This window comes from Cupressus sempervirens, chromosome 2, assembly GCF_028749045.1.
Source record: "Cupressus sempervirens isolate cs-2001-9-10 chromosome 2, ASM2874904v1, whole genome shotgun sequence".
NCBI lineage: Eukaryota > Viridiplantae > Streptophyta > Pinopsida > Cupressales > Cupressaceae > Cupressus > Cupressus sempervirens.
The window spans coordinates 517816331-517840788 of NC_143119.1; the positions used below are offsets into that span (position 1 = coordinate 517816331).

At 34.5% G+C, this 24458-nt stretch overlaps 1 protein-coding gene across 16 annotated transcripts in view; it reads right to left on the bottom strand.

Moving 5' to 3' along the window:
- Positions 1-24458, bottom strand: part of LOC149573232 (uncharacterized) — a 408940-nt gene that overhangs the window by 72731 nt on the left and 311751 nt on the right. For 6 of the 16 annotated variants that reach the window (XR_016360060.1, XR_016360063.1, XR_016360061.1 and 3 more), the window contains one exon: positions 29-178. The exons of 9 other annotated variants lie outside the window; for them this stretch is intronic. The gene's annotated coding sequence lies outside the window, so the exon portion shown is untranslated. Of the gene's footprint in view, positions 1-28; positions 179-24458 lie in introns of those variants that run through there. One more of the 16 variants, XR_016360066.1, reaches the window with a different exon arrangement.

The window sequence follows — 24458 nt, forward strand, 5'->3', positions numbered from 1 at the left end:
TTGCAGGGAAATTATTAGATTCTTTTTGTCTTACACTTTCCTTCATTAACTTGCCTTTTTCAGTCCAATCCCAATGCCACCATTTTTGTATTCCTTGTATTCCACATTAACTCGTTAAGATGATATACTATCTTGATGCTCATCAGGTGTAGATGTGGCTAGTTATGAGTCCATGCTTCTGTTTAGTGAATATGCAGATATTAATTTAATTAAATCCTACCAGAACATGCAAGGATCTAACAAATTTATACTGAAGATGTTATGCTTCAGATAAATTTTGTTATCTACAAATCTATTAGATACGCTTGTATTAGGAAGAATTGGAATTAAACGGCAGAGATTCAGAATAGCTTTGCATTGAGAATTTAAAGAACGATATTTTTTCTAGATAAAAAATTGATCGATGAAAATTCCGTTTTCATATTCTCCACCTTTACGTTTAGGGTTTGTTTTAAATGAAGTATTTTAAATCGAAAGCATTTAATTTAATATTATTGCTGTGAATAGACTGGTATTATCCATCCACCTTCACTATTCAACCATTTGTTACACATTAGTACATTATATTTAAGGTTCTCATCCGATGCTTATATTTATTAATTTTTTCACATGATAAGCTTATTTTCTCTTTTAATTTTGTTAATAGGAAAATAGTATATTCTTGTAATATAAATTGAATTATAATGTGCTTTCTATTAGACCATCAAATCATCTATATGATACTTAAATAGGTTGGATATTTTTGGGATCTTATATTTTTGTGAATGTTTTTATTATGATCTTACATTGCAAAGATATCTCAAAAGATTAGTGGATTAAATCTAAAATGAACATTTAGTTTGGAGTATGTGTTTTGAATAAGTAAAAGTAGGTTTTAAAGGACCCAAAATCTTTTTTTTTAAAAGTCGAGCTAGAGACAGAGATAGCAATTTGGAGTATGTGTTAAAAGACATGATGTTATGTGATTCTTTTGTTTTTACATATATGTGTATGCGTGTGAATGTGTCTATCTATGTATATGTATGTGTATAGATACATATAGATACATACATACATACATAGACACATGCATGTGTGTGTGTGTGTGTGTGCGCGCGCACGCACACGGACATGGCATCATAGGTTTTTAATTTTCATATTTTAAAATAAAAATAGAATAATTTACTCTTAATTTGGAGGAGGGAGAGGAGAATAAGGTGAAAGTAGTTGTTGATAGGGAGATTGATAACATAACTACAATAGTAGACTACATTAAGTTGGATCTTATATCTAATAGAACAGTGAAAGATCAGGCTAATTGTACTAAGATTAATAAAACTTGTATAGTAAGAAATCCTTGAGTGATCTAAGAAAAGAGGACATGAAGGCATCAGGAAAACATAAGATTACTACTATATATACAAGGAAGTGGAAGTGCCCTCCCATTGGACCACTCATTGCCACTAATAAATCATGCGTCTTTAAGCATTGTATTGGCACCTTTGAGCCACATCTTTCCTTTTTTGCAAGAAACCAAACTAGGAAATAAGGAGCTACAAGAGCTAGACATGAGATTAGTGATATGGGCATTATAGTGGAAACTAACCATAGGGGCTTCAATTGGATTAGGCATTGTTTGGAATCCTAGAACAATATATTTTTGACAAGTCAAGATTATCAAAAGTATTAAAAGCAACATAATGTTATCATGATTAATATGTATGGGCCCATCTCCCTTCAAGATAAAAGATTAATATGGGAAGAATTTGTGGATCTTTTGATTTTTTTGAGAAAAATAATTTATAATAGGAGGAGCTTTCAATGATATTCTCAACATTTAGGATAAGATGAAAGGGTTAGTAAAATAATCCAAAACTATATTAAATTTTAAGGATAGGGTGTTTAGGCATTAATTGGTGCATCTTAGAATGGGGAGTGACATCTATACTTGGACTAGTGCAAGGTTAAGTTTCAGACATATAGATGAAAAACTTGATCGATTCATATTAAATGAATAAAGGAATAGCCAAATCTAGGGTGGTTTGATCTGGTGAGAGCCTCATGTGGTAGAGGTATCACTACAAGACCAGCCTAAAAGTGGGACGTGGTTTTGTGTGGAGTTTGATCGGTCCCCAAGTGGGAGATTATTGATATGTAGTGACTAACCAATGAATTTCTATACACTTTTCTTAAGTTCTTTTGGGTTCGGGGGATTGCCCCAAAAAATAAATCTAGTTGACTTGTCAAGGATTTTTGAGTTGACTCATCAACAATTTCCTAAGGTTAACTCATCAAGGGTTTTTTATGTTAACTTATCAAAATTATCTAGCCCTATTTTTATAAGTGACAAAAGCTTGTACAAAATGTCTTCTAGGGTTAGGGATTTCATGGGGATGTAATGTGATAGTACCTTTTGGTGGCAGTATTGAGTTTCAACGGATTACATATTGTAATAAGATTATAATCAATGGATAATAAGAATATTGGACTCAATGTTTGGTGAACGTAGCCTAGGGATTGGGTGAACTACATTAAATCTTTGTGCCTTGTGTTCTCTTCTATGTGCTTTATTATTTTTTGATATTGGTTATATTTGCATGTAATTTTTATGATTGTCTCTTTAAATCCTAACAACAATGAGGTAAGCAATCATCTTATCTTAGTTTATCCTATTCCAATCATTACTAATTAGTCATCCTTCAACATAATAATGTCCTCTATTAGAAGAAACTATATTTTTCTCCTAGCCATTAAGAATACCCAAGTTTCCAGACCATGAAAGGGCTTGATTGGTTTATGATTGCAAGCAAGGTGGATCACAATAACGATGACTTGGATGATGGAGATGAGAAAAAAATAGCTTTTGATAGTGAAGGAAGAAAATTTCTTAGGTAGGGGGAACCATTATAGTTCTATATGGTTTACTTAAGTAGGAGCTAGATATGGCTAGTTTTGTGTTTCTCGAGGCATATTAACTATAGCTTGGATAAATCTTTATATGGGTACGATCTTTAAAGAAATTATTTTACTGTGATAATTTTCATATAGTATGACACTCCTTATACTCATCCTTCTACATATTAGTATTATAGTTGTTATGATGCATATCAACTCTAATTCCTCAAATGTGTATCTTTAAAAGAAATGATAAATGGAGTGGTCCTTCAAGGGCTTAATTTGGTCTTAGTAGTTTAATTTTTCTCTAATTAATTCCCATTTTTTACTAGGTTTATGATGGGAAGAATACCTTAATATATACCTTTACAAGGTTAAGGGATAATAGACTAAATCCTCACTCTTTGCCTTATTGTATGTTTATTTTATTTTATTATATTATATATATGTATATATGTACATATTTATATGTATATGTATGTGTATATATACATATATACATATATTACTTTATATCATTTGTAGTTTTTAAGATTTTTTTGTCATGTGTGTGTGTGTGTGTGTGTGTGTGTGTGAGTAGATATACATGCATACACACATATACACATGTATGTATCTATATATGTATATAAATACATGTTTTGAGTATTTTTATGATGAGGTATCTATCTATCTATATATTTGTAGAGTAATTAATTTTCCTTTAAATCTACAAATACATTGTCGTGCACGCGCACGTGTGTGTGTGTGGGGGGGGGGGGGGGGGGGGGGGTATAGACTAAAGAGTATACTATTATTATTTGTAGTCCATATTTGGTATTTTTATTTTGATGGATAGAATTTTCTCTCTCTTTATATTATTCCTGGGTTTAACCTTAACATGAAGAACCTTTGGTTAATCCTCTATTTTGTATCTGTCCAACACCCTTTAGAATAAAGTATATTTCTTACTTTGTATTCATAATATCTTGTCACATCTTGGGATGAATCCTATATTTATGAACGAGGTTTCAAAAAAATAAATTATGAATCCTATATGTCTGGTTTTCATTGGCATAGCTCCATCTTTAAATCCAGTTTAGTGGATAACTAATATATAAATTTTATTTAGCTCCATAGAGAAATAAATATTGAATAATATTTTTAATAGAATGTTCTAAATGAAAAGTTGTTTCAATTACCTCCCCAAATAGAATAAGAAGATTATATTTTTTATATTGAGGTCGAAGTTTCTAAATTGTTTGTAGGGCTAGCTTCTTGATCATACTTTAATTTTATAAGGGAGATTGTGAGTCAAGTAGTCCATGTAACCAAGCAGCTTTGGAACATTTATTTAACATCACGAAGAACTTCAAAAATGAGTTTACTCATGTTGGCTCTTGAATTAACAACTTTTGAATAACCTAGTGATAGGGACAAATACATCTAGGGGTAGGTAATTCCCATGTTCAACATACCTATTTAGACATCGAGGCCAACTATAAGGCTACACTCCCTCTTCTTCTTTAGGCTTTGTAAGACCTAGGCAAGTGAACCTCTGATTCTTTCATATGGTACTAGTTCCAAAAGAACACAATCTAAATCTATACAAAGAAAATAAAACCATTATTTCTCCTATACTCATGCAATGACAAAGATATGTAGTAGAAAATTTTCAAATATCTTCTCCACTCATGGTTGCTTCCTTTCAAGTACCTACAAGTCTAATATGTCTTTTGTTGGTTGTGTCTAATACACCACTTCATCAATATCTAGCCCTTGTAAGGTATCAAGTCTTTGACATTGAAAATGAGACAGATGGACATATCCTTAGGTAAGTCAACTTTGTAGGCATTGAAACCATACTTCTCTAGCAAATTGCATGGCTCAATCCTCTACATTTGCAACTTTCTTGGGATGTCCTTATGTAGCCTAGCTTTCTTCAAATAAACCATGATGAAATCTTATATTTGAAATTGTAAGTCTCTCCTCCTTCATCCTCCTTTTCCTACAACCTCTTATTAGCTTCCATTAAGGTCTTCTTAACTTGATCATGTATTTCCTTCATAGATTGAACAAAATCTTCTCCATGCCTGCTGATGGTGTCATGTGTTGGTAGATCTCTCAGTTGCATTATCCCCCTTCAATGTGTTCCATATACTATTTGGAAAGGACTTAATCCATTTGTTCTATTCTTTTTATCATTATAGGAAAACTCTACCTAAGGAATGACTTGTTCCCAACTCTTCCCACATTCTTTAGTAAGGCATCTTAATAGGTTTCTTAGGACCCTATTAATGAACTCTATCTACCCATCTATTTTAAGATGGTAGGTAGAACTATGAGCCAATTTTGTGCCCAGTCTTTTCCATAGGGTCTTCCAAAAATGCCCCATAAACTTGACATCTCTGTCAACAACTATACTCATTGGTATGCCATGAATTCTAACCATCTCCTTAACGAATAGGTTATCTATATTGCTAGTATCATGAGTTATTTTTCATGGTATGAAATAGCTCATCTTGATGAACCTGTCAACTACCAAAAACACATTGTCTAACCATGTCTTAGTTCTAGGTAAACCTACTATGAAATCCATTCTTATGCACTCCCAAGGCCTATTAGCAATGGGTAGTGGTTGGTAAAATCCTTCATATATGTATGTATGTATGTGTGTATGTATATATACACACATATAAATACATATACATACATACATATATATACATAAAAACTTAAATATCTACATACATATATACATATCTACACACACACACACACACACACACACACACAGATGTGTGTGTGTGTGTGTGTGTGTGTGTGTTTGTTTAGTTTAGTGTGAAGAGTATAATGTTATTATTTTCAATCCATATCTGGTATTTTAGTTTTGATGGATATAATTATTTATCTCTTTATATTATTGTTGAGGTTAACCTTAACCTAAAGAACCTTTGGTCAATGGTCTATTTTGTATATGTCCAACACCCTTTAGAATAAAGTCCATTGCTTACTTAGCATTGAGTATTTTGTCACATCTTGGGATGAATCCTATATTTATTAGTGAGGTTTGAATAAAGAAATTCTAGATTATACAAGTTGATATTCAATTTTCATTGTCATATACATATACACATACACATACATATACATATACATACATACATATTTACATGTGTGTGTGTGTGTAGATATATGTGTATACACATACATATATACATATATTGTTGAAGTTGATGAAAGATTAACTCCACAGCTGCCAAGAATCATGTGCATGCAAACACCTATCACAAAAAGAGAAAAGCAAAAGCTATGGAGGCTAGAAATCTTAGATCCATAGACGAGACATTCTGGTTGAGTAAAAAGAGAAATTGCTATAATCAAAAGTGAATTAATTTAAATTATGAGAGATCAATCCTTATAAAAGGATATCAAGACCCTAATAGGTAACTAGCCTAGGTTGTATTCAATAATAATTAATAAAAGAATTAACTATTATATGACCAAAGTTTAGTTAAAGTAAAACTAGAGATAATAACTGACTTAATAATTAAATCAATATGATTTAATTAATAAGAAAATACTTTATTACTCTAACACCCCCCCTTAAGATACACTTAGGGAGTAGATAAAAACCTAGAAACTACTAGTGAAAGTAAATTTGGGTCCTGGCAACAAGGCCTTGTGAGGTACCAATTTAACACAACCAAATCTCTGAAAAGAGGAGTAGAGAAAACCATAGGGGAAAATCTCTACTCGAAATATAAATGGAAATAATGATGAAAGGAACTAGTGAAGGATTGAAGAAGCCTCCAAACTTGGGAATGTCCTAGAAGATAGGAACAAAAGATGATCATGAAGAACACCACTAAAGCATGAAGCTGCAAATTCTATCAAATTGCTTGTCTGAGGAATCTCCATTATATAGAACATGACTAGGTATAGAAGACTAAGTTTGAAGAGATGATAAATCAAATTTGGAAGGTATCTTCATGGCCTCCAAACACAAAAATGAATGAATGTTTATATTGTAAATTATCCATCTCACCAAAATGCATAGGTATCCAGCCACTTTAATCGTCTAATACATAGGATCAAATATTGATTACATAGCTCACTACATTGAACCAAGAAAGAAATAGAAACAACATATTTCCCTATAAAGTTGAGAGGTAAGATATGAACACTAAAACTAAATGAAATATCTCCTATAGAAAGAAGAACCATGATAATTGAGAGTGCAAAAGAAGTAAAAAGACCTATAATAACATGTCTCATCGACACATCATGAGGCCAATGTCCTAGAAAAAAACTCACTTGATAAAGGAAGATGGTGAATATGGCCAACATGAAACCCCATAAGGCACATTATAATGTAGTGTGAGAAAAAAAAAACACAAAGATGTGTAAGATCTTGAAATGCAATAGAGTGACACTTTATCTTAGTGTGTTTGCAAAAAAACTAAAAAAGAATGTCAACAAAGATCAAAAGAGACATAAGGATAATAAAAGAGATATTACAACACATGAAAAATAATTTAAAAGAAAAAAATTTATACTCAGACCTGAAGTAACTGAGATATCCACCAGAATGCAAAAAAAGAAAAAAATTGAATGGGATGTGCTTAGAGAAGAATTTGGAAAATATAATGTCTGAAGATATGTCTCCTACTGTGAAAAATAGAACCTATGACTTTGAATGCATATATTAGAAACTAAAGAATATCATAATTCCAAATTAACAACACCATTATGATGAGCTCTGAATTAATTTTCCAAAGATATCTCATTTGCAAAAAATGAAGTTTGAATTAGCAAGTTATGGACAGAAAACCTTAGGTAGGTCAAAAAAGAGTTAGAAGGGAAAACTAAAAAATCACCGTCTTAGGACCCATGAAGAAATACCTTGGTAAATGTGCCTGACTATAATATAAATTACCTCAGGAAGCATGCTAGTTCATACCAAAAAATGTCTCAAGAAGTATGTAGGTTCTGTACCAAAATTCATCTCGAGGAGTGTGTTAGTTATGTACAAAAACTACCTTGGGAAGCATATTAGTTTCATATCAAAAATCATAAAATTATCTCCTTGGTAAACATGCCTAATTTGGGGGGTAAATTTTATTTCCAAAGATTACAACTACATCCAAATTGGAAGTGCCTTAGATGAAAATAAGGTTTTTGGGTGCTACGAGGTCAATAGCAAGGTCCATTTTTTCTCAAAGTGCACCAAAAATAAGTGACACCCTAGATATAGTACAAAAGTCCTCTAAAAAATAAAACCCTTTGAAAGAAAAAAAAATAGATCTAAAAGCCAAGCCAAACCTCTCATAAACAAAGCATGGGCAGGAAGATCTGGATCTCCCATACGATGTTGAAGTTGATGAAAGACCAACTCTATAGCTCCCAAGAATTACCTACATGCAAACACCTAGCATAGAAAAAGAATAGAAAAAGCTCTAGAGGCTGGAAATCCCACATCCATTGATGATAAAAATTTTATAAGAAAAAATAGAAATCGTTATAATCAAAAGTGAACTAATTTACAAAGAGAGATCAATCTTTATAAAAGGAGATCAGAACCCTAAAAAGTAACTAACCTAGATTGCATGACAATAATTAATAAAAATAATAATTATTATATGACCAAATTTTAGCTTAAGTAAACAAGAGATAATAAGAGACTAAATAATTAAATCAATATGATTTAATTAACAAGAAAATACTTTATTGCTATAACACACACATAGACACCCACACATATAAAGACATACCAATATATACATATATACATATTTTGAGTGTTGTTATGATGAGGTTTCTATATATATTGTTATGGAGTAATTGATTTTAATTTAAACTTGCAAATGTTATGTATGTATATACATACATACATACATACATATGTTTGTATGTATAGTTTAGCCTTGAAAGAGTATAATGTTATTATCTATAGTCTATATGTTGTATTTTGGTATTGATGGATATAATTTTTGATTTCTTTATATTATTCCTAGGGTTATCCTTAACATGAACCTTTGATTAATGTTCTATTTTCTATATGTCCAACACCCTTTAGAATAAAGTCCATGACTTAGTTAGCATTGAGAATATCTTGTCACATTTGTGATGAATCCTATATTTATGGGTCAAATGCACCATGATGGTGTACAAAAATTCACACACCATGAAAAAAAGTAAAAAGTACACATAATTGGTGCAAGAGCACCTAGGCTAACTCCTAGTCTAAGTTCCACACTTTTCTTTCTGGATTGTACACTAACCTTGGCCAAATCAATTTCTTGTGTTTGGACCTTAGAAGGTAATGTGTATTTTCTCCTAGATGCATTTGACTAGGTTCAATCTATTCTAGTTTATTTTGTGTTATTTTTTCTTACCTTGTGTTTAGGTTATTAGGAAGCAAGATTAGGTGTATGGGTATTATACCCTAGAATTTTTGGGAAAGGTATTAGACATAGATAATACAAAGAGGTGGGGTTGGGGTGAATCAATATTCTACAAACTTTTTTCCACAACTAAATATTGTTAATTACTTTATAACTTGCAAATGAAAATAAACCAACAATGTTGAATAGTAAATATAACCATGTACATAGAGAACTCATAACATCATTATTTGTTAACTATGGAAACCTTGGGATAGCGAAAATGCTGATGGGGATGATATCCACTAGATGATTCACTAAACAATATGATCCTATTAAGGATATTTACCCTATTAGAAATTTATGAAGTACATATAGTGTCTTGAGTCCTTGTTAGAAGCCTCAACCATGTTAGGAGTTTCTTGAACCTTATTAGGATTTGGTGGATCAAATAAAATGTATGCAAGAAGAGCCCTCTACCCTACCATGCAATTATACAATTTAGTTCTTCACAAGAATAGATATACATACAATACTTTGTTTGTTGTATTTCACACTTTCTCTTCTCATACATCAGATGTAGTTTGCATATCATCAAACTCACATCAATTGCAATTATTGCATAGATCATATATATGTTGCATAGTTCATCATATATTGCACACTTATCTTCACAAGATAAGACCTTTACTTATACCTCTCATACTCATAATTCATTTCTTAGTTGGCCTTCATGCTTTCATATGCTTGGCATAATATGAAATAACTTATGGAATAATATCCATATAGTCAGCTAATCATGACCTAGTAATTATTTTGTTACCAAAATAATTCCTCAAGGAGCACAATCCAATTCTCTATTTTGCTCTATTTTTCTCTGTTAAATACCTGTACTAGTATTTCAATTATATCTCACACCTTACTATCCATACACACATGTGCATTGGTATACATCATCATGAAAATTTCATAGAGATTTCCTCAATTACACATAAGCTTACTCTCAATGAGTCATTTGTACACATTACATCTTCTCTCTATGCTACCACAAACTGTCTAACACTTAGAGAATTTTCCATCTATAAATGCATAAATAAAATGTTGAATACATGTTTCCATAAATGAAAACAATCAATATGTCTATTTGACCATGTTTCCAACAATCTCCACCCTTGGCATTGATGAAAATTTTTGAGAAAATTGGCTAAGTCCTAAAATGATGTCATACATAATAAAAAACTAATAAAAGTAACTATCCAAAGTTACCTTCAAAACATAACAATTTTATTCATGTTTTGATGGATCATTACATTCCTTATATCTCCTTTACATTGATAAATAGTTACATAAGTGTACCACCCCTTACACATTCAATACATACAATTTTCCTTCTACATATTAACACTCCCCCTTTCACATCAATTGCAAAGGTGTCAAAAAATGTAGTCTCAAAAATTGCTGATATGTTGTTGATCATCTTGTCAATCTGGAAAAATATTCTACATAAATTTTTTTTAGCTTATCTACTTCCTTCTTTTACTTTTCCTTTACTAAATTCAAAATACTTATTAGTGGGCATAGTGCATAGCATTTCACTTCAACTACACTCAATTTAGTATATGCAAAATTGTCCTAGGAAGTCTTGCCTGCAAGACATTCCTCCTGTTGCCTCTACAGAGTACTCAACTTAGTTGAAAATTTTTCTTCAAGAATAGAGAATCTCTTTGTAGCCTTTTTGTTGTCAGATTCCAAGCCTCTAGGAGTACTAACTTTGCAATGAGTGATTCAAGCTGAACCATCTTACCCTTAATTTGACTCTCAAAATTAGTCAAGTATTTGTATGATAGCATGCACTGTCAATAAAATCCCTTCCCTTCATCAATGTATTTTCTTAGTTCATCAATGCTTTTATCAAGTGCCTTCGAGTCATTTCTCATATTGGTGCATACTATATCAAATAGTGATGCACCATGCTTTCTCTGTGCTTGTGCTAAAAAAAATTCTACTAGAGTTGTACAATATTCATCAAAGATCTTCACCAACTCCTTGGCCTTTACCTACAAGTCTATATTGGCTACTATTGTAGTAACTATATTTTTCATTCTATCCAAGACTTCAATTAGTGTCTTCTCCAAAGACTTTACAGATTTGTTCTTTTCAAACAACTTGCTCAGTGATCTCGTTAAACCTTTCTAATCATTATCACATTTGATGAAACTAATATTGTTGTTGTTGCTACTGCTATGGTTTGAGTTACCATAGGAATAGGTGTAACTACTTCTATTTTTTCCTTTTTCATTTCTTCCTCACCTTTCTTCTTCTCTTCTTCCAATCTTTCTACTTCTTTCCTAGCATCTTCTTCAGCTTTCTTCCTTTCCTCTTCTTATTTATTCTTCTTCTTGCAGTTTCTTCTCCTCCTCTTTATTTTTCTTATATTCATCTTTTAGCCTCTTTACCTCTACTAACCTCTCTATCTTTTACTTATTTTCTTCTTCACCTTTATCAGAGCTAGTGTAAGTTGTTATATTGTTGATATCAATGCAATAATATTTGTTCCATATCCTACACAAGTATTCTCTTTTGTATCTATAGTTATGTGCATACTATCCACTTGCATGGATTCAGTATCCATAACTATATGTAGTGGTGAGAGTGCATATTGTTTCTCTTCTGCTTCTTTCTCATCACTGGATGGTGTATGTGCTTCCACATATACTTGGTTATCAAGCTTTGACTATGCACTCATCTTAGGCACTATATTCATGAACTTGAAAATTGCCTCTTCATTCTCCTTTATGGAATCCTCATAATTGTCTCTCATTAGAAGAATTTCTCTTCTTTTGTTCCTTAGTAAAGGCTCGATACCCTTCAAAATTCTCTTTGAGTCCTATTTAGAGTCAACTTCATAGATTTTATTAATCTAGTGATCCTTAAATTTAGATCTTCTTCCAATACTCCCTTCTTCCTAATTATTAGATCTATTTTATAGGTCTTTAGGTATCTTATTTTGAATGTTCTCAAACTTCTTATTCCTCAAAATCACAAACCTTATAATGGCATTTTGTAACTACCTTCTATCTATATTACTATATAGATTATTATACTAATTTAACTATACAAAATTTTCATCATTAATTAGTTACATGTTTAGGTTCTCTACCTTTGGTTTCCATGCCTTCTTTGTAGCTATTATTTTTCCTTCTTGTGCATCTTGCACTACTGGTCTATCTCTAGTTTCATCCTCAGAACTATCAGATTCACTAACTTGCATCATTTTCCTTCTCTTTTCTAGTCTATTGGTGGTTTTCTTGATCCATTTCTTTGGGGAAGGTAAAGGGTCTTGCTTCACCTTTACTAATGTTTCAAAAAAATTATTATGTTGTAGGTGCTTCCACCTCTTGCTTCCTCCTTGGTTGATCACTTCTTGTTTTCACATGTTGCACTTGCACAACTACTACATAAGGTGCAATGGGGGCTTGTACACATGATTGTGCTATTGTCACACCTTTTGAAGGTCCTGCTACAATAATAGGACTTGCTGCTAGTACCTCAGTCTGTTTGCTTGCTCTCATTTCAATCGAAATGCCTCTTACCTCATTAAATTCCTCTCTAGTCATGATAGATTCCTTGAGGATGAAATCTATTACCTTTTCTTCTTTCTTATTTCTTTCCTTGCTATGTAGTTTAGAATGTAGTATTCTCATATTCTCCTCATATGTTCCCCATCTAGGGCACTCTGTGTGATTCTCATATTGGAGTGTAATCTGTGCATACCCTTCTATGAACTGAATGCTCATCTCATATCCCATGGGTTCAATAAACTTAACCCTTATTACAAAAGCTTCCCTATAGGTTTTAGCTATCTCCTCCATGAAGCATATCTCATCCTTATATTTCTCTACCATAGAGGGAGGTATCCTATACCTCTGTTTCATCTCTAGCTGGAAACTTTATATCATTTTGTCAATATCATCATCTCTGACATTCTCCAACTTTGAGCTATAGCATTGATTCACCATCTTCATTGCACACTCATTTCTATCCCAATTAGTTACTCTAGGAAACTTCCTTGTAGCATAGAAAAAGAAATGAGTCAATAGGGACTCAAATCTAAAAACTACGCTCTTTGTTTTCTTCACTTTGGCCATATTGTCCAACAATTATAGTATGAAAATCTCAAATAGATTAAATTTTGTTTCTTGTATTGTCGTCACATAAGCTACATGTAAAAATCCAACTAGTACTGAGTTAACTATTGATCCATAGTTGAACTTGTACCCTAATATCTTGCTAAATAGCTTTACTCCTTTGTCTTGAATGGAGTCTACCTTCATGTTTCTTCCATCAAACCTAGTATTTAGGTTCATCTCAACCATCTTTCTTACATTCCTTTCATTAATAGGGTTACATCCCTCATTACTTAATCCTGTGACCATATGAATTAGGTCATTGTTAAGAACTATCCACACATCACCTAGCCATAAAAATTTACTGTGTACCCTACTCAAAATAATTCATGTCTAATCGTGATTATCAAACTCTATGTAAAACATATATTTTACTAAATTCAAATCTCTTAGGTGTGCATAATCAGATTTCAAGGATAGGTCACTACTACACATGGTTCCCAAATATTTTTGAATATCTTCATCTTCTATGCTCTCAATTTTACAATGAATATAACTTATGATATCCTCAAGATGAAGCACATTCTCCAAAACTTGCAAAAATGAATTGAATGAGTCATCTAAAAGTGATACAAATGGATGCTTCTTGAATATATACTATGTTCTATCACTTACATCATAGATAGTTTGACTGGCCATTGTAATTCTACTATATTCACTAAAAATACTTAGCTTTAGCTCTACAAAATACCTTAAAAATTATGTTTCAGGCTTCTGCAACTTTGCACTTGATAAAATTCTCTTCACGGTTCAATTTGTTGTTAAATCACTCTTCAATTCAATCAAGACACTTCACATGAACAAATGGTACACACAATCTTGCTTGCAATCCTTAAATCATTTCAAATTGCACTGCACATTATATGCATACTTACCATAAATTCAAATATTGTCTTTGTTTACTAGTAAGCTTGTTTTCCCAAATTCCTTCTCACTAAGATTATATCTTAACTTGTGCACTTGACCATGGCTTTCTTTGTATGTCCTTAACCTCTTGTTAACTACGCAACATCCAACTCTCTCTCTCTCTAATATCAATTATGTCCGACTGATGCACTAATTTTTCTAAATCTACTTAATTTAGGTAGGATGAGTCACAAACAATCTATGGCTTCAATGTCTTATTAGGTGCATCAAAATATTGTTCCTCCAAAACTGTATAAGAGATTTCTAGATCCTTGGCTTTCACAAATGCTTCTTTGAATTCATCAACATGTTTCTTAATTGCTTCCTTCTAAGTATTGGCACTACCATTTGTTAAAAATAGATTGATACAAGTATGAATAATGTGTTTCAATCATTGTTTGTCACTAATGTCAAACTTGCTCTTGGTTGGTAAGACAATTGCTTAGATGATTTGAGTACTATATTTGTTTGATTGTTGAAGAGGATTTGATCAACTAAGGTAATAATATCACCTAGAGGAAAGTTTGAGTTATGATATGAAAAAGGAGTACAAGGATTAGTTAAAACAATGATATTATAGTGCATATTATCTACTTAAGGTTACAAATGATGGATATACTAATAAAGTTTAGAAGATAAAGTAAAATGAATTGTGTTTTCCATGCTTAACAATCTAGACAGTAGGTGCCAAGAAAATTTGGTGTAAGTTGAGCATAAAATTAGTCAAAGCTGAGAAAAGTCAATTTCAGCATATGTCGTGTAATAGTGTAAGCTAAGTAAAGTTTAGTTGATGCCAAGAACTAGTAAACTTTAGTTCATGCTGAGTGTTTTGATAGTGGATGTTGAGCAACATATTATGTGCCAAGCATTAGAAGAAAGTTAATGTTTAGTGTCAACATTATGAGAAAGATCGTGAATTCGATGAATCTAAGCTGACAATTTTGATTTTTGTTGTGGTTTCACAATGCATTCCACATTTTTCCTAGAAATGGGGACCACCTACTTTATTTTTTGATTTTTTGGGTTCCTAGTCTAAGGTCTAAGTCTTTTTTAGGGTTTTTTTAAGTCTCTTTGGTTAGGTCTAGGTCACGGTTTGAAAGCCCAAAGTATAAAAGTTAGAATTCTGATAGGATAAGTTATTTTGCAAAGAAAAATGGCACACCAATGCACCTCCCCAAGTTTTCTAGTGTGCCAAAGATTCAAGAAGGAATTTTTCCTTGGTGATACACTGTAGTGCAGCTACACAACACCAAGGGTTGTGCTGGGTCCTAGGTCTATAAAACTAGGGACCCCCTCTCATCCTCATTTCATTTCTTCTCTTGAGCTCTGGTCTTCTGCACTTGAGTAACTTTCTAGGTGCAGTGTTAGGCTACCCCAAACCTACACACATAAAACAAAATTAAAACACCTAAGTGAAGTTGCATAGCTACACACTTTAACAATGAAAAAACATTAAATAACTTTTAAAAATAAATGAACACCTTGTATAAGGTGCACAATAGTGCACCTACTTAGGTGCACTACTACGCACCATATACTAAGGATAGAGGTCCTTAGAAGGATAAAGGGCGCACCCCAAAAGGTGCACCAAATGCATACCCTTTCTAACTTAACTTTGATCAAGGTGTGTACTTGGCGCACCTCAAAGGTGCACCAAGTGCAAGCTCTTTTTTTTAAGGATAAAGGTGCACTAGGTGTGCCCTTTTTTGCATACTAGGTTTAAAGAATTAGATTTTTAGGTATTTTTGTTAGTTATGGTTTTTAGGTTTTTGTGCGAGTCATCATTAGGATTTGTATTAGTTTATTTTTCTTTGACTCCAAACTAATAGACATTGTTTTGTGCAGATTCAATGGCTTCTTCATTATCCTCCCTTGGTACAAAGATGGTCCCAAAACTAGTGGTGTTCAAGTTTTAGGGTGTTCTGGCAAAGTCATGTTTCTAAGAGGATTATTCAGAGACTAGGGACACTAAACTTGGTCATACAGACTTGAGTGCATTCCTGGCATTGTGCAACAAACCCACCAAAAGATCCCTAATGATATTTGCTCTTATCTGATCAGGACTAGTCAGTGCAACATCACACCCAATATTAGTGCAATCCTCAGAGTTAATCATGATAGTAGTAGAGAACTATGTCTTTGAAGAAAGGGTCGTAAAGAGTATAACTGAAGAGATCATACTAGATCTCTGACCTAAGGACATAGAGAAGGTGTTCCATCTTTCAAGGGCATATCAGTTCATCATATTAACGTATCACCAAGTGAAGAGATGGTACAGGGAACATGTAGAGGAAGTTTCTAAAATCATCTAGTCTTCATACCTCATTGAGAAGAGTCTTCTCAAGCATAAAGAAAGAAAATTGGACATGACAAGAGGTTATATGAAAGAAGATATTGGATATTCTATCATACTCTTGAGTAGAGTCATGCAGTTGCCAGCATTAGTGAGAACTTGGGTGAGTAGTTGTCAGTGGTTAACAATAACTATAAGTTCTACATGACATCATATTTGGTATACTTGTTCGCTGCAAGGGTGATGGATTATCCAGGACTCTACAAAAGGGGTAGTATGCAAGATTCAAAGACTTGGCCATATATAGTTTATCCCCAATTGGTGAAGAAAATGCTTCTAGGGCATAGCAAGGAATATTGGATAGTGAATGATGCATTTATATTCGTAATTATTCAATTCATTTAAGGGGATTATAGGAAGAGCATGTTAGAGGAGGCAGTGGCTAAGATTTAAGAGGTTGGAGTCTACTACATCTAGTATCAAACATTCACCTATTTAAGGGTAGCAGTACCACTCTCATTCCCAAGAAGCTCCCTAGATATCCAAGTGACAGATGTATACTATTGGAGATCGCTCAACAACTCTTGTCTACATATGAAAGAGTTAGGAAGTAGCATAAGATAACTTGGGTTTGGGCCATTACTATAGGACCATTTAGTGTGGTCCAAAGATAAGATATTCCATTTTTTGAGTCTGAGTGGGATCAATATCTGTTGGAGTTGATGAAATCCAACTTCGAAGACGCCAAGATCACCTGCATGCGAACCTATCAAAGAGAAGCCATAGAAGGGAAGAGCATGGAGCACGGGCAAAAACCCTAAACGGACATGAGAGCCAAAAATGCAAACACAATAAGAAATGTATTTACAATAAGAAATGGCTTTTCAATGTTATGATGAGAGAGAGCCCGAATATAAAGAGCTCATGGAAGCTTGTAGAACAAGCTGGAAGGAGGTAGAAGATAAGATTGACAACTCAGCACACATCCACAAAAAGTGGAATATGCTAAAAAAGGAGAAAACTCCCGAGTTGTCAACAACTAACCACTACATGCATTAAATATGAAATATTAAATAAATGCATGACCTAAGTAAACTTAAGCAATAGAATAAATAATTAAATATTAATTATTTACTCTAACACCCCCCCTTACGTGCAACTTAGGGAAATGCCTTAAGCTCACAAAACAAAGATGAAATGCATAATGGGTCCCGACAACGAGGCCATTTTAGGTACCCAAGTACAATGCAAGAAAATGCAACCTCTGTAAGCGAGGAAAGAGAGAAAACCACATGGGAAAAACCCTCCCCCAAAAAGAGGTAAGAACCCAGTGAAGAGCTGAAGAAGTCTCCAACTAGGGAAATTGTCCCCTAAAACAGGAACAAGGAATGATCATAAAGAAGCAGCATCACTGAAGCATGAAGAACCGCAAATCTGTCAAACTGCTGATCTGAAAAAACCTCCATGGAAGAAGAAGGCACGAGCCGAGCATGTCTATATGGTAGATGATCCATCTCACCGAAATGCATAGGTAGCCAGCCACTGCAATCGCCTTGTATATAGGATCAACCACTAAATACATAGTTCACACTATCGAACCATCGAACCATGGATGCATTAGAACACAGCATAATCCCCCCCTTAATGCAGACGGGGTGTGATGACAGGCAACTGAGAAGGTGAGCCAAATCTTCTGCAAACGAACCAAGAACGAGGAGAGAGGAAAAGAGGTACAGACACTGATAAAGACACGGTCTAACTGACTCGGCATGGGGCTAATGTCGTGGAAGGGACACTCACTTGACAAAGGGAGAATGCCTAAAACAGCAAACAAATAATCCCCCCCATGGTGCTTTATGAAATAGTGCATGCACAGCTGACTCAAAACAACGTTCATGACTCCCAGAAAGTAAAAGTGACAGTTTATCTCAGTGCGAAAAAGAAAAGTGCTTCAAAAGGATAGCTACAATGATCAGAACTGAAAAAGAGCTGAACCAAAAGAAAGTACAGCTAAAAAGAAAGCAAACCATGCCAAGAAAACGATCCTCGGGCCTAAAACACTCAATATCCACCATAGAGCAAAAATGCCAAAACTATGATAGAAAGAGAAGAGGCCAAAAGTGAGGAAAAAAGATGATAGTTCTGAAAAGAACACAGAACCAGCTTTCCAGAAATATAAAGTTTTCCAAAAACAGACATGGGACGCAAAAGATATGCATGCCGGAGTCAAAAACAGGACTTTGGACTTCAACAGAAAAAATGAGCAATAAAAATGCATCAAAACCAAAAAATACTTACACCAAAATCTCCGTCTCGGAACCAGCTTTCCGGTGCTTCTTTCGGATCGGAAAAATACCTCCGTATGCAAGAGTTATGGCCAAAAAACCACAAGTAGGTTCAAAAGTGAATCAGGAGAGGTGCATGCAAGGGCTGATGCAGCGCTGACGTCAACAAGTCAGCCGATTAAATTTGACGGCTTGGAGGCCGTCGCCGCAAAAAAAAAGTACCACGTGGCATTTCCACGTGGCAGTACGAACGATGACGTGGCAGGTGCCACGTGGCAATGTGCCACGTGGCGTGCCTGCCACGTGTCAGTCACACGACGCGGCAGAAAATGCCACGTGTCGCTGACTGGGCAATAACTGCTGCACTGTCAGAGCAGCACTGGTGGGCGGAGGCGGCCGCAGGCCAGCGGAGGCAGGTTGCGCCGCTGGTGGAGGTGGCCGCAGAGCTGAGAGCTGGAGAGGCACCGCCGGCGGAGGGCGGCGGCCGGGCCGCGGTGGAGCGCGGGCGGCGCTACCTGCTGCGGCCGCTGCGGGCGGCGCGCAGGTGGCGCGGTGGCGGCCCCGCAGTGGCGCGGTGGCGGTGCGCCCGTAAACACTTTTTTAAAAAAAATTTACGCTCTACATCCGTACGATCCGTACGGCAGCGACCCTGGAAGCCTCAAAAAATCGCCAAAATTGCCCTGTCTCCAAAATCAAAAAGTTTTATATGAATCCTGACTGCAAACGGCCTTCCGGATCCAGTGGTAATGTCCGTTTGGGCCCAAAGTGCTCCGAAAAATTGCTGATCCCCTGATTTGAAGAAAAAATGCACAAACAAACTAGGGTTTGTGACTTCAAATCACGGCTTCAAAATTTCTTCAACGAAGCTGCAGCAGGAAGGCTCTGATACCATGTTGGAGTTGATGAAATCCAACTCTAAAGACGCCAAGATCACCTGCATGCGAACCTGTCAAAGAGAAGCCATAGAAGGGAAGAGCATGGAGCACGGGCAAAAACCCTAAACGGACATGAGAGCCAAAAATGCAAACACAATAAGAAATGTATTTACAATAAGAAATGTCTTTTCAATGTTATGATGAGAGAGAGCCCGAATATAAAGAGCTCATGGAAGCTTGTAGAACAAGCTGGAAGGAGGTAGAAGATAAGATTGACAACTCAGCACACATCCACAAAAAGTGGAATATGCTAAAAAAGGAGAAAACTCCCGAGTTGTCAACAACTAACCACTACATGCATTAAATATGAAATATTAAATAAATGCATGACCTAAGTAAACTTAAGCAATAGAATAAATAATTAAATATTAATTATTTACTCTAACAATATCCTTTGGATGAATATAATTCTCCTTAGACCTATTTTGATAACATTGGAAGGGTGCAATATCTGGCTGGTAAAACATTTCAACATGAAGATGCAATTGAGGATCACTAGATGAACATAGTAGATGACTACAATATCTGTATAATGGATTATTGTAGGGTGACTCTCTATTTGGAAACTAGTGCTTTGAAGATAAAGGTTATGCAATAGGATATTGAAGATGTCCTTGATCCATTGTCCAGTAAGGACAAGATTGGTGATCGACCCATTATGAATGCTAAGGTTGATAAGGATGAAAAATCAGACATCAATCATAGGGCTAGGCATGTCAATTAACTAAAAAAGGATTAGATCAAAACACCTTTCAAATTGGATCCAATTCCTGAAGCAGTGGTTTTCTACACTATAACCTACCCAACAAGAGGTTGAGGAGCTAAGGTAATAATGCCTACATTTACAACTTAGTCCCCAATAAGGCTAGAAATAGTGCACCAACTTGATAGAGAAGTTGGGAATTATTAAGCTCAAAAAAGTAAAGGTAAGAGGAAGATAACTTCTCCCCAATGAGCCGAGCTAGAAGAGGAACAAATTCAAGCACTGCCACAGTCTTGGGTAGAAAATGTATAAGGGTAGGAGAATGTTGAAACTACATAGACCCAAGACAATCCTCAAGTGCCACAAACTAAACAAGGGAAAGGAGGAGCTGAAACAGAAGTACAAGAGGTGTCTCTACCTCAACAAGAGGTACAAGCTTCTCCATCCACTCCTAAGAGAAGAAAGATCAAGACTCTAGTCAAGAAGAGATAAAACGTGATTAGGAGAGTGGTTCTATTCCCATCAGCCCTAGAACTTATCCCCGAAGAGGAAGAAGAAGAGGATGATGAGAATGAAGAAGATAACCTTCCTTTGAATCAAATGACTCTTCTAGCTAGAGCCACAAAGTTAGAATGGAGAAGAATCTCCACAATTATGCTGCCATCCATTCATGAGCATCCTATTCAGTCTACTACATCAAAAGATGAACTATAGCAATGGATAAATGAGCAAGAGGTTGAAGGAACTAATTTTTTCAAGATGTCAGATTTTGATTTTATGCCAGTTAGCACTAAATTGGTGGAAGACAAAATAAGAGATACTCCAACTAATCAACCTCAATAGGAGGATTGGAGTCAGTTACCACCTGAGCCACAAGGGTCCGAAGTAACTCCATGTCAATTCAAGTTACATTTTGTGTGGATAAAGGTTTTGCTACTCCTCTTCCTCCAAACAATGAAGAAGAAAAGGTTTAAGTAGAATAGGAGGAAGAACCACAATAGGTATCTACCAATGAAGTGTCATAAGAAGGATAAATAAGTGACTATCCTCAATAAACATCCCAAGACATAGAGTTGAGAACTTTGGACTCTACGAATATAGAGACTCCTGCTGTGGATCTCTCATAAAAGGAGAAGATATCAGAGAGGAGTGATAAGGGGAAGAGCATAGTAGAGCAAACTCCTTCATCTTCAAAAAGAAAATATCTAATAAAGCATATTCCAAGATGGCTGAGGAAAGAAATCATTAGAAACAAAAGGCAACAATTCACTACTGAGAAAGGATGGAATTGATTAAAGTTCTCACGAAACCTGAGTCACCACCAAAGGATGCATGGTCATAGCCTTCATTATGCGTAATTAGAACCAAGACTTATTTTCTCATGTAGCTATCCCTCCTCCACATGTAGATGTTGAAGAATTCACTCTAAAAGATTATCAGATCAAAGAGGTCATGCTTGGGAAACCTACATTAGACACTGCTAAGTTGATGGTGACAAAAACAATTACAAAAGTGTTTAGGCACTTAGAACATGATGGGGTAGAATTAATAACACTTCAGAGATAGAATGAGATCCGAAAAGGATATTTGAAAAAAGTTGTTGGTCCTTTAGATCCTACAATTCCCAAGGAAACTTTGAATGCAACACTGGAGAAAAGGGATAACGGAAGAATATAGTTGGACCCATTTTTTAAAGTTTGTCAGCAATGACGAGAAAGTTCTCAAGAGAACTTGGTTTAAAAATTATACAAGGAAATCTTAAGTTGCTACACCATATGAAGGATAATGTAGATAGGCTAGTGGCTATTTTGAATGAAGATTTTGGTTTGATGGATGAAGTACATACTTGGGGAAAGGACTTACAAGAACTACAATTGATTAAAGGAAAAAGGTATTGGATGTTAATGGAAGTATATACAGAAAAAGAGTTAGATAAGATTGATATTAGGATAGAGAAGATTACGGATGGCAATAAAGTAATGGAGACATTACGTGCAAAGATTCATAAGCTCAAGGATCAAAACCAAGAGAAAATTTTGGAGGCAAAGAAACATTATAGTGATGCTTTTTAGACATTTTTTAAGATGATTTAAGGGACAATTTAATAGCTATAGAGGTAATAGTTGAGCAATTTATGATGACTTTTGAAGAAGCTACTAATGATGGTGACATTAAACATGCATTCAAAATAGAAGAAATATTATTAGACTTGGATATGTAATCAGGAGATTTTGCAGAGATTTGCATCAAGGTGGGCAATTATAGGAAAAAAGTGAAGGAAAATGTGAAGCCTTAGATTTTCCAAATGCAGCCCAAGTCATCGAGATTATTAAGAAATTCAAGAGAAAATACCCAAACATAGCTCTAGTATAAAAGGGGAAAAAACCTAGAAGCTATAATTTCAGTTATGACACTTGGTGAAATTTTGCATTTTTTAAACTTGCTTCCAAGGTGCATAGGTGTGCCAGGTGGGTAGGTGCACTACGTGCACAAGTGCACTTTTTTAGAGGTGCATCGAAAGATTTTGAAGAATTCATAGGTGTGCCAACAATTAACCGCCTATTCTAAATTTTGAGCTTTTCATATGTTGGAAATGCATTTTGATGGTGGTTTAACTCTTACAGACACCTAGTGAACATGGAGATTCTATTTTTGGCACTTATAGAGACTCCTACATCATCTCAAAGGTTTCTTCTTGTTGTTTTCTCATGCTTTCTTTGGTTTAAGACATGTAAAGGCTCGTGCACCCATTTAATGATATAAATATGGATGGAGTCCTACTAAGCACCAGTTAGAGAGTTAGTTTGTACATAAATAGATTTGTTTTATTAGTTTAGAAGGATATGTTTGCATAAAGATATCTCTCACTCTCAACACAAATTGAGGAGAAGATTTATTATAAATATAGGAATGTAATATGTATTCTAGGCTATCATTATTTTGATGCAATAATATATATTAGTGGTGCTCGCATTTGGAGTGTAGTGATTCTTGCCTAAGTGTATTATATTTTGTGGATGTATATTCATGGAGTGTAATTGAGTCAATAGTTTTATTGTGTTATTATAGTTGTGCGATCTTTTAAATTTGGTGTTTGCTATAGGTCTACAAATTTTGTCAACGTACTTAGTTCAAGAAGGGATCACCATTTCATTCTTACATAGCTTTTTATCTCACATAAGAACACTTTTTGTGGCCTTGTGATTTGATAAAAGGTGAAACATCTTATGGTTACTGAACTCCCATCGACAATTGCATTGGCGGAATTAAGGAAGCACTACTCTAACTTTCATTGGTTACCTACCGATCATTTCAAAGGCTTAACTTGAAAACACGTTGTTTCCATGGCTTATGTCTCTTAGGAATTTCTCTTTCATGTCATTTTCTTTCATCTCTCATTACCTTATCACTATTATTTGCTTTGCTAACCCTTGGTTAAATTAGGAATTCATATAGTTGCATTGTTAGATTGCATTCATTTAAAAAAAGAAAATACCAAAAACATATATTTTTTATGGTTAATTTTGAAACAACAAGCAAATTGATCATCTTATCTATATTTGGTTTGAACTAGCGAAGGCCTCCTCATGAATAGTCACATTTATCTTCTACTTAGCAGATTCCAATAGGTCGCAAGATCACCTGGTACCTTGGTGTTAATCCTAGGTTAACTTTTCAAGAGAGGAGTTCAAAAGGATTCTTGCCATTAAGCATCATGCAAAATGATAGCTCAACAATTTCTTGGATTTTTTAAACCATGTGGAAGATACGCTCGATGAGTTGGTGCCATAGAATTCACGATCACCTATTTTGAGGAAAATTCAAGAAAGATTGAAGGAGAAGTTTCTAGAAGGTAATACATTGCAAAGATAGTTAGATTCATTGAATCCTAACTAATCCAACCTAAACC